This window comes from Tenrec ecaudatus, chromosome 14 (genome assembly GCF_050624435.1).
Source record: "Tenrec ecaudatus isolate mTenEca1 chromosome 14, mTenEca1.hap1, whole genome shotgun sequence".
Classification (NCBI taxonomy): domain Eukaryota; kingdom Metazoa; phylum Chordata; class Mammalia; order Afrosoricida; family Tenrecidae; genus Tenrec; species Tenrec ecaudatus.
Genome location: NC_134543.1, coordinates 107,615,385 through 107,631,723, shown reverse-complemented (window position 1 = coordinate 107,631,723; position 16,339 = coordinate 107,615,385).

The following is a 16,339-nucleotide window of genomic DNA, read 5'->3' as shown; positions in this document are numbered from 1 at the left end:
GTGTTCAGACAGATTCAAAAGCACCTGCCTAACTACAACATAACGAACAGCGGATATGTGTATCCTGCACATCTAACAATGTCCTTTTACCACAAGAACCTGAATTCATTAATTTCCGTTTTTATATTTTGTTCATTATAAGCTTATTCAAAACTTCTCAAGTAGTTCCATGGAAATTTTCCTACTAAAGGAAGAAGTAAGAATGTGGAGACTATTTCCTTCTAATTTAGTTGATGACAAAAAATGCTATGATTTCTAAATAAGCTAATTTTTTGGCTCTTCTGATTATAGATCTTCCTTAAGTATTTGTAGTTTGTTCGTGTTTGTGGCTGATTTGTAACCTGTGAAAGCTTTTTATTCATTGAATGGATTTTTCCCCCAAGCTGAACATAGATAGAAAGAATCCAACAAGTATATGTGAAGGGAGCTCTGATTGTGTCATTTAGTTGTATTATGTTGTTACCTTGTATTATAGAATTCTCTGATGTTCTATATCTAAATGGTAAAATGCAGGCTTTCAGAGCTAAAAGAGATTGAGGGGAGAGAAGATGTTTCCAGTAAATATCTCCTGAGTCACACAAAGTTCTGTTTTCTGACCTAAATAACACCCTCCCCCAAAAAGGGAAGCCACATTTCCACCCTGATATCTTCATAGTCCAACCCAAGGTCACCTTGTCTACATAATTACCCACTGCTATGGAGTCAATACACAGTGGCCCTGTAGAGAAACTCAAAGCTTTTCTGAGACTAGATGTTACAGGATAAGACAGTATCGTGCTTGTCTTGGGGAGAGGCTAGTGGGTTTGAACTGTTCAAACAGTGGTTAACAGCCCACAGTTTCACCCAGTTTGTTTCTTTTTGGTCTAGCTAATTAAGGTCACTTAATTTGACTGCTACATTGTAGCCCAGCCTTTCTAAAGGTGTCGCTGAAAATCCATTGGCCTCATCCTTGAAATCAGTCCCATTGCACATTTGATTTGAAAACCTGCACACCAATGTGGTAGTTACATAATCTGGTAACAATTTGAAGATTAAGCGTGTAGGGATGGAGTCGACTCCCTCTATCAGGATACAGCCAATGAGGCCTCTGTGTGGGCATGACCACCTTCTGAGGATTCTGGGAATTTCAGTGTTCCTTCTTGGAGGCTGGAGATGCTCTCTCTCTCTTAGCTGACTCCCTGTGAGACATCCCAGTGAAGAAGACACATGGAGAGAGGCTGATGGAGCCAGACCCCTGGAGCCAGAGAAGCCACATGGGAACCCCTGCCAGCACTGAGATGCTTAGAACACCACTGGATCCATAAGACTTCCCACCCACTGGCCTGTGATCTTCCTGCATTCTGGGTCATTGCATATGTTTCATGAGTTTGAAGAGGACTTGATAGATGGGTATCAGACCTATGGGCTAATATCGGACTTTTGGACTTGATCTGGACTGGGATGAAATGTTTTCTTAATATTCAATTACTCTTGGATATAAAGAGCAATGAGTGAGCATATACACATATGCATATGAATGTTCATGAATTTGTTTCTCTAGTCTACCCAGACTAACACACCAAAATTTGAGACCTGCTCACCCTAACACTTTGTGAAGGCAGTTGCTAGCTCTAGTTGTAGTGACTACCTGGATTCTAGTATAGGGATCTAGCTGTAGTCCCTTTTGCAGTACCACACAGACTTACCACATGATATTTTGAGGCTAGATTCTGACAAAGAAAAGCAACTGTTACAGATATTGAGTAAACAAGGATACAGGGGCATCAGTCATGAGTTCAACTAAGTTATTACCTTTGTCCAGGGCTCTCTCTCAAAATTGATTATGATTTATGATGGATGTAGAACTTGTTATCTTCTGGAGGATAATTTCAGTGCTCTTCATTGGATGAGACAAAGGAATGAGCCAGGCACAACTATGCCTTGCACACTAGCAAGATGCACATTCAAGTAGCCTGAGCCTCTGACCACTCTCCATGACATCAGAAGTAGAAAATCTATTGCTCACGGGCCTCACCCTCTTACTCTGAAGACCTGCTCTTCAGGAGCAAGCATCTAATTCTTATTGACTCAATTACTTTATTGAATTTTTAAAAAACCAGTGTCTGTTGGTGCCTAATAAACTAGCACATTATGATCCTCCATCATAGAATAAGACAGGTAATTATTTTTTCCCTAATCACAATATTTGCCATTAGTAAACAAGCTGAACCCAATCTTCTCTACTTCATTACCAAGGAGAATCACAACCAGAGCTTCAGAAATTTTCTCTACAAGGAAGCCTACAAAATAGTCACATCAGGCCATTATTACTTTAAAAGCATAGCCCTTGTTGGCAGCAAGGATAAAATCAAAATACCTGGAGTGAATTCTTTATTCTTGGCATCAACATGATCAAGTTACCTACTTGAAGTCACATAAAGAAATGCAGCCAGAAATCGGGGGGAATGCAGCCCTGAAGTTCAGCTCCTGACCACTGCAGATTCCCACCGGACAGGGCAAGCAGGCCCATGCTGGGAGAGGACAGGGGACTGTGCTTAGGGCTCCTTCTTGAACATCCTCCTTTTGGCCTCAGGCAAAAAGTTAACATGACCTTTAAGATAGCTGATCCTCGGTTTACATTCTCTTCTTCTGCCCTCTGCGTGAAGGTGACGAAGACAAACATCACTCCTCAGAGTCTAGGTCCAATTACTTTGAGTTTGTCGAAAGGGAGATAACTTGGATCAAGCAGACCTAACCAGGTAAGCACTTTCAACGAAGGAGAAGCATCTGAGAAACGCTTTCCTGAGGGCCTTGAAGCCGCCTCCCTGAGCTCTACAGCTGCAAGGTAAAGAGCGTCTGTCAACAACCATGGCTGCTTGGAAAAGGATCCCAGACCACCGGGTGAGGATACAGCCAGTCAACACCTGGCTTGCTGCCCTTTGAGATCCCGACCAGGCTCCTGACCCGCATACACTGAGATAACTGATAGGTGTTCTTTTAAGTCATCAGATATGTGGGAATTTGTTATGTACAGTGGGAAATGAATACAGGTTGTTTCTATCTCAAGTCTTTGAGGGTCACTCTGCCTCTGACCCCTCCATCTGAATTAATCCCTTTGCCATTTATGGTTGCTGCTCCTGATACTGCTCCTCATGCAGTTACATCCGGCCCATGTCCCCTATTGAAGACACCTCTGGATCCTGGACCTAAAGCAAATATGTGTCATCAAAATATTTTCCATTTTCTACATTTTGGGCTCTTTTTAAAGCTATCTGCTTTTCAGTACACATTTTGCCAAATAATTATGTTTTATATGCACTTTGTTCCATCTGCACATCTTCCTTGGACTTGTGGAGAAATGTACCAAACAGTTGTTACTCCATGATCATTGACACCATGCTTTGCGATTCCAGGACCTCGTCTATATTATTTCAACTGAATCGCTAGCACGTAACTTGAACCTTTTGGTTAGGAGCTGTGTCCCTAACCATTGCACCACCAATGTGCCTCATTTAAAAAGAAAAAACAAACAACAAAAAACCCCAAACTCATTGCCACCTAGTTGGTTCCAACCCATAGCTCCTCACGGGGTTGTTAGGTGCCATTGGGTCCCTTCTGACTCACAGCCACTCTCTGAACAACAGAGCGAGTCCTGCCCAGTTCTGCACAATCTTGAAAATTATTGTTTCATCTCAATGTCTGAGCCCTCCTATACTTTGCATGTGCTTACAAAGTATATGTCACATAAATGAATGCATGTGGCATCTGTAAGAAAGAGGCATGCAATTGCTAAATTGAGATTACTTAATTTATTGTCCTGCGAAGGTAAATCCTGGGTCCCACTCTTCACAGTGTCAGATAGAGATTTGTCTACACTAGATGCTTACACAGGGTTGCTGAAAGAAACCAGAATAAAGACTATTTGGGTAAGAATACATTCATTTATATGTAACCGTGACTGGAGCTTCAAAACTAGCTGACTGGGCACATGGATTTTACCTTCAGACATTTGTTTCTCTTTATCTCTTCTGAACACAAATCAGATGGAAGGAGTGGTTCTCTGAATCTGTTTAAAATCAAGTGAAGGGAGCTAGCTGTTTTGCAGTGAACAGCAGACTTCCCATCATGCCTGTGTCAGCAATCTGCGATACACTGGGTCTCCAGAGAATCTCAGGGGTCAGCAGAAAGCAAAGCATGTTGCAGGATTTAGTATTTGTGCTTGGCCCCGGATGGTGTTCCTGTCTCCACACAGGCAGCCACGTAGCCAATGTATGCCGTTCTCCCTGCCCATCTTTCCATCTCAGCAGACCTTTGTAATCTACAACATTCAGTAGCACATCCATGTATGAAAGAGGAAGACCCCACCACTGTGCATGGAGTGGACAGAGCAGGAATGAATGTTTTCAGGAGATTAAATCTTAACAACATTCTGTACCACATACTTTATAAGCATCACTTCATTTGATTTTAACACCAACTATCTTTAAAATGGAGCTTGCTAATCTCATTATAAAAAAAACAAAGCAAAGAAAACCCAAACCCTTTGGTGTCAAGTAGATGGTCACTCCTGGTGACCCTGTTGGACAGCACAGAACTTCTGTGGGTTTCCAAGACTCCCATGGGAGTAGAAACCCAAGGTTTCTGTCACAGATTTGGTGGTGTTTTTAAGCTCTGCTGCATGTTCTGTGTAGGAGAACATACAGGGAAATCTCAAGGACGACCAGTCATCAACAAACACTCCAAGTCGCAGAGATTTGAACCCAGGACTTCAAAATCCAGGTCAATGCTTGCTATGGGATCGGCACCCAGTCAAAATACGTCCGAGAGAAAGTGAGTATATATGTCTGGTGACTGGGATGCTATTTGAATGTCCTGGCCAGGCTCACAGAGTTGTTTTATTGGCTGCAGTATTCTAAAGATGAGCCAAACTAAACTCACTGCCGTTGAGGCAATTCTGACTCCTACTGCTCCTATAGGACAGAGCAGAACTGCCCCATGGGTTTCCAAGGCGATACGCCTCTAAGAAGCAGACTGTCTCACCTTTCTTAACAAGGGGTTTTGAACTTCTGACCTTGAGTTTGGCAGTCCAATTTGTGGCACACTTTGCCCATAGCTCTCCTCTAAGGACGAATCGTTTCTAATTGGTGGTTGCTAACAACCAGAAATGCCTTTCCCAAAGAAATGTTCCCGCTTGAGAGTATGAGAGATCATTGTACTGCCTCATTCTCAGACTTCATAAATTCTACCTGTTCATTAAGACCGAGTTCCCAGCTCCTGAACTGTGTGAAATGTATCCCTTGTTTCCTGGGTGCTGCTTGCGAAGATCATTATGCTTCTATTTGGCATTTACTTTATTCTTCATTTCTGTTCGCCCCTTCAAATAGGACAAATATTCATTTTAGACTCTTGTCGGCACGGTAAACACAGGGAGAAGTCAGGGAAATCTTAATTTATGGACCATAAAGGGAAGCTGAGACATAATGACATGTTAAACGTGCTACATAGAGATATTTATAGGCTATACCAGACCTAGTCTCATGTACCTACTTACTGTCTCTGTGGGTAAGGCTGGGGAGTTGTGAGGTGATTTTAATTAATGTTTCATGGTTGAATGGTTCGATCTGTTTACTAGGCAGCTAAAACAGGTACGAAAGCATTTTGAGAAGAAATTCAAGCATATGAAAATACTTTGATGTGTGGGAAAGGGTTTTTATATTTTGGAGACTGCAAGTGATATTATATGACTGGAGTTTACTGCATGTTGGGATGTGTCGGCTCAGTGAGCATAGACACAGCACAGAGCCAGGTCTTGCAGGGATTGGTTTGGATTGCATATTTTTGTGAAGACAAAACACAGATGCAGTTTGCTCTGAAGCAGGTGTGTGCTCAAGTTAGTATTTTAGGAAGGTCCTGTTGGAAGCATTAGAAAGACAGGTTCAGGACAAGGAGGTTAATAACGAGGCCAGGCAAGCATTAGTTTGAGCTCTCCAAGTTGATTTCTTATATTTTTGTCAATAGCCTCCTAAACCAGTGCCGGTTGCAACAAAGGGCCAGGAAGGAGTTTAGAAAACATGATCTGAGATCAGCTGGAGAGTTGACAAGATGAAGGATGAGAGAGGATGGAAAAGAAGTTACCTTTAAGGGCTCCAATGTAGAAACCTAAGATAGGCAGCGATTGAGGAGGTGGTTTGAGTGTGGGGACAATAATTACATGTTACTGTGGTCCATACATTTTCATCTCATTTATGTAAAGCACAAAGCCAGCAGAACTAATGGGTGGTCACAGAAGTCAGAATGCAAGTTCTCCGGGTAAAGAGCATGGTTGGTGACCGGAGCAGGACAAAGCAAGGCTTGTTAGGCTTCTAATACATAACTGATTCATCCGGGTGGGGATCTTATGTCTGGGCTCACTTGGGGAAAATTCACGGAGCTGACACTTATATTTTTTATACTCATAAATAGTTGATGCACATCACTCTTATGTTTACTTAGAATAAAGTCTTTAAAACTCGGTGGACAATTATAGGCGTGGATTTAACACAGCTGACAGGAGAATCAGTCAAATGGAGCATACATGTACTCTGCCTTATGCTTCGTAGTCATGTTTCTGCAGTTCTATCATCTGCCTTCTCTCAGTGGCTTTTTAGTTTCCACCTCTGTATATTTCTTGGTACTTTCTAATATTCTCAACATAGTTCATGGATTTTTATTGATGAGGAGTCTTCTGTGATAATCCCTACCACAAGTTGTATTCCCATTCACCTGTTTAGGCCATCTGAATTATTTCCAGTTTGAGGCTGTTATGGATACACTGGTTATGGCCATCCAAGTATGGGCGCTTTTTTTATAGTTAATATATATTTTTATTTCACTGGGAAAATATCCAAGAGTGCAATTTCTGGGTCATCTAGTATTTTCTTGGTAAGGGAAACTGCACAATTATTTCCCAGAAAATGTGTATCACTTTACATTGCTGCCAGCAAGAGGTGAATGATCAGGTGTACCTGAATCCTCACCACGCATGATTTATTTATGTGATCTAGCCATTTGCGATAAATTGGGGAGAGCTATCTCATTGTGATGTTAATTTCTATTTTGGTAATAAATACCGATAAGGAGCCCTGGCTGCATAGTGGTTATGAGTTGGGCTTATAACCGCAAGGTTAGCAGTTTGAAACCACCTGCTGCTCTTTGAGAAAAAGGTGGGTTTACTACTCACATAAAAAGGTACAAGCTCAGGAACTCACAGAAACCGTGTTATGCTCCTAGAGGCTCACCATGAGTAGGCACCACAGTGAGTTTGGTTTCTCTGGTTGGTTGATTGATTGGTTAATAACTAATGATAAGGAGCCTGGTGGCATAGTACATTAAGCATATATCTGCTAACTACAAGGCTAGCGATTCAAAACCATCAGCTCCAACATGGCAGAAAGATGAGGCTGTTGGCTCCTATATATACAGATTTATAGTTTCAGAGACCCTATATAGTTGCACTTTGAGTTAGAATTGAGTTGGTAACAGTCAGTATGATTAGGTTAATATTAAACATATTTTCATGTGGTATTTACCACCAATTGTATATTTCAGTGTTTGAAAATATGGTACTGATGTATCTTTCGGTTTGAAATATCAAGAAGATGATTTTAAATAGTGTTCCAAATATCAAAAGAATGAATTTGACTCTAAATGCAAATTGGAAGCAATAAATCATGAGGAAATTGGTGACTAGATGGGATCAGATATGTTTGAAGACAAAATGAGAAAGCATATTAAATTGAAGAGAGATAGCTTTAATAAAACGAGTATTTAAGATCCTGGAGCCTCAGAATCCAGAAGAATAGCCAGGTTGTGGCAAGCTGTCATGGACACCTGAAAAAGATAAATACTTTTTAAAGAACAAATGTTGCCTTTTTGTTGCCTGGAACCTTGGAATCTTGTGGAGAACAGTTCTAGGATATTTCCGATGACAAACAAGTAAAACAGAAAAATGGAGCAATGTTGTAAAAGGCAGGACACATGCACAGATAAATCACCAAAGAAGAAATTCAGGCTGCTGATAATTATATGAAGAAATACTCAAAACCTTTAGTCATCTAAGAAAGGCCAATAAAAACAGTGAGGCGATATCACCTTACACCGATAGCATTGATAGCAAAGCCCACAAAAATAGAAGATAACAACTGCTGGAGAGGGATTGGAACCTCATATACTGCTGCTGGGACTGTAGAACAGTACGGCCACAGTGGAGAGTGGGAAGACCCTGTTTCAAACAGTTGGGACTAGGGATACCATGTGCCCCAGTATGCTGTCTACCCTAAGGAAGAACAAGCTGAGCTATGCACACCCAAACTCACCACAGTACCATTCAGAACAGCAGGAGGATGGAAAGACCCTAAATGCTCACATGTGGAAGAATAGATGGATAGACTTTGGTCCCCACACGTTGGAATATCATGCAGTGTTAAGGAATAATGATGAATCTATGAAACCCACATGAAATGGACACCATTGGAGGACTTGATGCTGAGTGAAGCTGGTCAGTCACGAAAGGACAAATATTACATGAAACATCTATCATGTTAAAAATCAAGAAGGCTTTCACCCTAAAAGAAACAGACTTTGGTGATTATCAGGAGTGAGGGGAGAAGATAAGGACAGGGAGGACATTGACTGGAGGATTGACAGGTGTTACTTTGGGTGCAGGGGAAGGGGGACTGGCAAACAATACAGGAAAAAGGACCAGCCTTTGGGAGATGTGATAAGTTGTTGAATACAAGATTATGATATTCTCTGTAAACCCTCACTTAATTTGCAATAAAAACTTTTAAAAATTACTGAAATGGGATTGGAATAAAAGGCAGACACTGGGAGAACTAATTCTTGTCCGAAGCCAACAGGAAGAATTGCACAAAAAAGAGCAAATGTTTTAGTGTTTAGAAACGTTCCCTGAGCAATAATCGCTTCCTCATATGGGAGATTCAGAACTTCACAATTGGAAACCACCCTTTTGGTGAAGCATCTGCGTTCGCTCAAGAAGAGTGAAAGAAGAGACAAGGAGAAGTCAAAGTGGTCAGTCAATATGCGGGTGACTCTTTACTTGTCTGGTCAAAAGCAACCAAAGGAAACAACCGGGTTCAAAGAAAAAATTTCATATTTATGTTTTAGCTTCAGGATCTGTGAACCTATTGGACCCCATTAACCACCAGTTAATCGCCCTAAGATAAATAATATGTTAATAACAGTGAGTGAATCGAGCCCAGGCTGCCAGAAGAAGAAGCTCCGTTTAATGAATTAGTCATGATTAGCAACTTCTCTTTCCTATTCACTTTGGTGCTTGCTCAGGAAGAAAATCTAATTGATTAGTTTATTACCAATACAAGAAAAGTTAGGCGAAGATAAAAATGTAGCAAGTACATGCATTATTTGGGTTGTAGCGAGAAAGGGGGACAGATGGACAAAGAAGGATGTCCATAAAAAGTGCGTTGCAATTCATATTAATTCTCGCAGCTAGCTGGCAAGATATGACAAAATAATAATTTATAAATTATCAAGGGCTCATGACGGAGGGGGGAATGGGGAGGCAGGGGCAAAAAGAGGACCTGATGCAAAGGGCTTAAGTGGAGAGCAAATGCTTCGAAAATGATCAAGGCAGGGAATGTACAGATGTGCTTTATACAATCGATGTATGTATATGTATAGATAGTGCTAAGAGTTGTATGAACCCCTAATAAAATGTTTTTTAAAAAAGGTGTGTTGCAGCTTTAGGGCAAGCTGGAGACCATTTCTAGATTCTTTGTTTTTTGAGAAAAACAAACCATCATTTGTTTAAATCGCTGCCACCCTGGTATTGTGTTATTTAAGAATGAAAGCATTCATATTAATTCACACACTAGAGAAAGTCCCTAACTCACTTTGTTTTCTTTTTATTATATTCCCGGCCTCCCAATTGTTTACTTATCTTTTAAAATAAAACATCACACTTCAAACTAGGGCATCATCTTGTATGAGGGAAACACCAAAGGGCCCACACAGCTCGAGATAAGGAGGTCCTAGGAAGAACCTTCCCTGGTGAGTTCTCCCCCCCCCCCCCAGAGACAGCACGCGTTAGGATGAATGTTTATGTGTTATGTTCTCATTTTTTTATTTGAAAATGTAATGAGCTTAGGAGGAAGCACATTAGGTGGGTGAGTATACCTGTGAGTGGACCATGAGGTGATAGATCCTTTTGGAATGATACAATCTGGTCATTTGAAAGGTCGGGAAACTGAGGATAGTGAACATCCAAGGGGTCGGAAGAGTAGCCAGAAAGAAGAAACGAAGACTTGTAGACTACACTCACAGTTGTGTCTGTGTGCGCGCACTCATGCGCGCACGCGCCTGTGTTTCATACTAAGCCCTGATTGACTCTGTTTACCTGACAGGACTCTGTTATGAAAGCTGTTGGGCATCTGGAACACGACAGTAGCTCAAGGGATAAATGACCCCAGCTCTTGTCGAGGGGGTGGTGTATGTGCGTATGTGCGGTACATTTCAATAACCCTCTTCCTCTTTAGACACATGAACCAATCTGGCTCTCTCTGCCGCGCTGCCAGGGCGTCCATCCGGGAACTGGCCTCCACTCCGCTCTGGTTACAGGCTCTGACATAATATCCACCCGTGCAGAGCCATCAAGGGCCCAAAGGCTCCAAGGGACACAGACCACTGAGGTAGCATGCTGGGGTCAGGGACTATCAATCAGTTTGGGCGAGGACTCCATGAAGATGACCTTTGCTGCTCTCTTAATTTCCTCACTAATGCAATGCTTTTGATTAAGCCTGTGTACTGTGTCCGTAATGAACCCTTTCCCCTATATTCTGAAAGGAATGACCTATATGGGAGGTTGCAAAGACCAGAGAGGGAGAGGGAGAGAGAAAGAGAGACTATTATATGCAGAGATTATTCTCCGATTGACTAGAACACTTAGCTCATACAACTTCAGTCTATCCCTGTTTATCCTATGGTGCAGATGACTTTTAAACCGTTACTTATCTATCTCAAGGTAAAATCTTATTTTAACTTAAAAGACGGCTGGCTCAGGTCCAGTTGTTGGATAACAGATGTATTCCCGAGCAAATAACAAGCTTCTGAGAAAGTCTCCAAAATGGACACATGCCTTTGCTGCCAAGTGCTGGCCGAGAGTGGCGGAGTGAATCGGATTCAATCGCTCTGTCCTGGAGCCATAATAGAAGGCCAATAATGAACACGAAGCACCGACCTCTTTCTGCGGTTAATTTGGGGGAAAATGTATAACTGGAGAAGGCCGATGCTCGGTTGGTGGAAACAAACAAGTGCAAGTGCAGGAAGACTGTGTTGAACGCCTCTCAACATCTTTTATCGGATAAGAGAGAAGTGAACCCCTTGGCCCAGATTGGAACAAACCAAGGATTCTTATCTCACATCTCAGCTTCATATTTTATACGTATGCCTCTCAAGATGCTGCAAAGGAAAACAGAAGTAGTTCACGGAGGGCTTAATTAGATCCTCTTCAGTGGCATTGATACTATTGGCAGCCCGCTCAGGGATATTCTTTTGACAAATCAAGGTGTTGTCTGAGGCACGAAGTGTTAGAATGTGATTGAACCAGCGTGAAGCTGTGGCTCACGGCTCCTCTGCGGCGCCGAGGAAGCAGGCTTTCGCTTTCAACCGGGAAACCTTTTTGTTCAACCTCAGGGATTCAGCTTCAGTATCTTAGAAGAGAATGATTTGACAAATTCAAACATGCGAAGACACAGGGAGATATTAAATAATGATGCGAAGAGTTTCTCTTCTGGAAATAGCCCTTTGGGAATTCAAAGAGGAGCTGAGCGATCCAAATGACAAGTGACAAAGGTTCCGTTTTAGAATTTCATATTTGTTTTGAATTTCCTATTTTAATGGCGGCCGTTTTCACATTTTCTCATTCACATTGTGTGGTCATCAGGCGGCAGTGGCCTCACTCTGCTCCTATGGCTATTTACTCCCTAGAAATTTTACTAAAGAAAACATTTTTTTTCCCGTGCCAGGGTTTCATAAACTGCTGGCTATGCAATTTCAGATTTTCTTTAGCTATGATGTCAAGACTAGTTAGATCACGATATGATACACTAGAGCATTCAATAAAATATATAACAGGACAACACACACACACACAAAAATGAACCTTTGCGGCGGTTCTCAACCTGTGGGTCCCGACCCCTTTGGAGGCTCAAATGACCCTTTCACAGGAGTCACCCAATTCATAACAGTAGCAAAATTACAGGGATGAATAGCAATGAAAATAATTTATGGTTGGGGGGGGTCACCATAACATGAGGAACTGTATGGAAGGGTCGCCGCATTTGGAAGGTTGAGAACTGCTGCTTCTCAGGTACCTGTATTCTTATCACCTGGAGATGATTCCCCGTCCCACGCCCCATCATCTCTGTGCACATTTCCAGGTCTTTAACATGCACAGGGGGGTTTGTTTTGTTTTATTATGTTCTCCTTATTTTTTCCTTTCAAAGCAGAGCCATAATCTACATATTGTTCTGTAACTTGAATTTTTCATTTAACAGTACGGTCAGAACATTTTCTCATTAGCAGTCAATCTTGTTAATGCAAATACTATTTGGCAGGGCAGTTGTGTATAGAAACTGCAGCTAAATACATTGCAAAGTAAAATATTTTAAAATAAAGACAGACTGGATTTATAGATCGCTCCTTGTATGTTTTCTTAATTGCAGGAGGAAGTATTTTCTGCCCTACCTTCGTACCACACCCAAGTTACAGCCTCCCTAGCTCATGCCCTCGGACCGCGCCCTGCCCCCTTCCGGCCAGGAATCACGGCTGTGGATTCGCAGTGGGAGTTGGAGAGACTGGGGTAAGAACGCCCGGGAGCTGCTTTTGCTGCATGCGTGTTGGGGACGGCTGTCTGCATGAAGAATGAGTATTAGGGTGCCGCTCCATGGACACTTCTGTCCAAGTGTGCTCTTTGTCTTCTCCAAATCACCTTGCCGGGGTCAGGTCACCACATGTGTAGAAGCCTTCTTTCTCATGGCAAGACAGGTCTGTGCAGTTGTCAGCCTGTGGCCGCGTCTTAATAAATTCCATGATTGTGGCTGGGATCACTAGGCTCCGCGCCTTTCTCTTCCCTGAAGTACTTCATACATAAAAAGCACTGTGGGAAAGTGCAATTAAGTGTTTATGCTTCTTCCATCCATTTGCCTATAACTCTCACCAGCTGTCTGGGTGGGGCCATGCAAAGAAGACGTAGAGCTATCTAGATGGGGAATTGGGCAATAATACTACTCCCCTTGGCATAAGAAGTTACTGCGTACCAGAACAACGGGGCTTGCCGTTGAGGGGACAACCCTGCCTTGACTTTGAGGAAATGGCTCTTCGGGAGTGTCTGGTAAAGAAAAATTGCCAAAGGAAGGATTCTCTATGAGGGCAAATTGGTATTTTTTCATCATTATAGTGCCTGATTCTTTCACTAACGTGTTATACGTGTCCTATGAGATGACGGGTTAATCCCATGCACACTAACTTGTCTCCCCCAAATTTACAATATATCATTTTAGTCTGCATATAAAATCCATTCGTTTCAGATCTATTGCCCTTAAGAAATACCTAACAGGTTCAAAACATAAAAGCAAATAAAAAGAATGGAAATTATACTGTGGTGTCTTTTCTCTCTGTTTTCTCCCACTTAGAAGATGCTTCTGCTCGGACTCAGTCGGAGCAGCAGAATATCAGTGTTCTCTGGTTCCCTCCCCATTACTAAAATCTCTTTTCACTCTAAAGTAGCTGACACATATAGAGACTTGATACAGCCCTGAAGCAGGGGCATGCGGAAGGCACTCAATAAAGTCATGCACTGGGGAGACGATGGTGACTATCATGGATGCCACAGCCAGCACTGGCAAGGGACCCACTGAAGGAGGAGGGTGAAGTCACCTCAAATGACAGGTCGATTTAAGGGGCAGGGTGCATCAGCAGTCCTTCCTTTTTCCTTGGTACATTATTCAGGAGTCACCATGTGGCCTTCTGTAAGCAGTCAGATCCGAGAATCCATGAATCTCTAATAGACTTTCCTCGGCTGAGAATGACAGGTGCCAACCCTCTTCCCACCTCTCCACTGCTCCCTACACTGTGAGACTGGCATATTGAGAGTCCTTGTTGCATGATTAGATTTCAGAGATGGAGCTAGCTTTTCTGTTGGGAGTAGATGATAGTGAATTAATGACATGGACATCAGTGTTTTGCTGAGAACACGCAAGTTTGCTGTCTATGCTTCAAAGAAACTGGTGGCAAATGTTACGGCGATGGAATCCAAAAGGTACAGATTGCTCTGTTGGCAGATGGGCCTGCAGAAGGATGGATTTATCCAGCTGTCCTGAGATGGGTTATATTAGATGGAATATTAAATATTCTAAGACAGATGGAGCCCAGCATTGAGACACTTAACGGAATGGACAACTATAATTTTCTAGATCAGCCCACATCATAAACAAACCAAGTGACCAGGGAGAAGGGGCGTTCACAGGGCTAACAAATTGTCTCTACTAACAATTCCAGTTTAATTGGCTTTACTGTGTTTTTATACTGCAGTTTGATTCTGCGTGGCCCTTCCGCTGGCAGCCTTCCCCTTGCATGCTCAGAGAGATTTTCTTGCCGATGACAAGACTGAGCTAGGGCAGAGCAGATTACTGCTGCCTCCCCTGCTGCAGAATATAATCAACAGATCATAATCCTAAAAGTAGAAAGACCAAAGGAACCAGATACGAACCCTCATTGACACCAACAACCAAATGATCATTTAAACCATTTGGCAGGAATCCTGCAGGACAGTAACAGCTGAGTCTATCAGTCTATGTTGAAAAGACCAACACCCCCTCCAACTCCCACCCCATAACTCAAGCCACTAGGCTTCTTTCAGATCTACACTGAGCGATAATAAATTTATGGCAAGGCAGAGGATTTCAAAAGTACATATTAATGTTGAAAAACAATAAAAATTTGTGGGCAATGCAAATACTTACACTATTTTGCTTGTTTTTCTAAAGAAGGATTGTTTTCTGTAACCGATAGTGCTCTTATTTTCCCAAGTGCTATCACAGAAGCTAATGTATTGTAGGGGTTACATGTTGGGCTGCTACCCACTTCTTCGGCTGTTCGAAACCACAGCAGCTCCTCATGATAAAAACTGGGCTTTCTGCTTCCATTAAGAGTTATAGTCTTAGAAAATCACAGGGTGTCGCTATGAATCGACATTGACTCAGTGGCAGTGAGTTTGGATTTTTGGTTGTAGTTCTTTATCCTCTTGCTTTGCTCTGAGATGCCAAGAGCGGCATTATGGCTCTCCATGTCACTGGAACACCTTGACAAACATATCTCTGTTCACACAGTGTGGTGGGATTAGTCACAGGATTTTATCTACACTTTGGGGCTGTGCCTAGCTGGTGTTGTATAGGTGACTAGAGACTTGTAGACACTTTCGGGTATTTTCTTGGCTTCATAATCTACATTACATACTGTGAAATCCCTACAATCAATTCAACTGAGCACAATTTTTAAAGGTCGAAAAGTTGCAGCAGGTAGAAGCTAATCCAAAGATAGATTGAGCTCCATAGGAACAAAGTTTGTAATGTTTTAATTTATACATAGATACTTTTATACAGAGACTGCTCTCTAGCTTCTGGGTCCCATAATCTTGAAGAACTTCGATGTTGGATTCACATTTCCATGCATTACTGCTTTGTTTGTGGTCCATTTAGGCATCTGAGCTTGTGATGTCTGGTTTAGATATGCACTTTTGATAAAAAAGTGAAACTGCTGGGAACACACGATTCCTGAGCTTGGTAATAAAAGAGCGCTTGCTTTCAGGGAGGGAGGAATGTTTATGCTTCATTTTCTGAGAAAAAATTATAGTGATAATATGTGTTCCCAAACCTATGTAACTTCTTTTGAAATTTTATAAAAAGGCAGAGGCTCTTTAATAATGTGGATTTTTGCTTGTTTTTGCTAGTATTAGCTTGAGGTAGAAGAAATGTATTTTCAGGAAATTACTGAGATTTGTTATTTTAGATTAATGTTTGCCTGCACCTAAATATATGCATTTGAAATCCCCACTTGTATGTTTTTGGTTATAATCTTATTTGGGAATAAGCTTTCTTTATTATATGAGTGAGGCAAGATGTGTGTGTGTGTGTGTGTGTGTGTGTCTGAATTGGTTGAAGGTTTACAGAGCAGGTAATCAGTTTTGCATTCTACAATTTATATGCATGTGTTTTCAACTCCATTGCAACCCCTTCAAGGAACCATTCCTTATTCCACTTTTCTCTGTGCTTTCTGTTTCCATTAT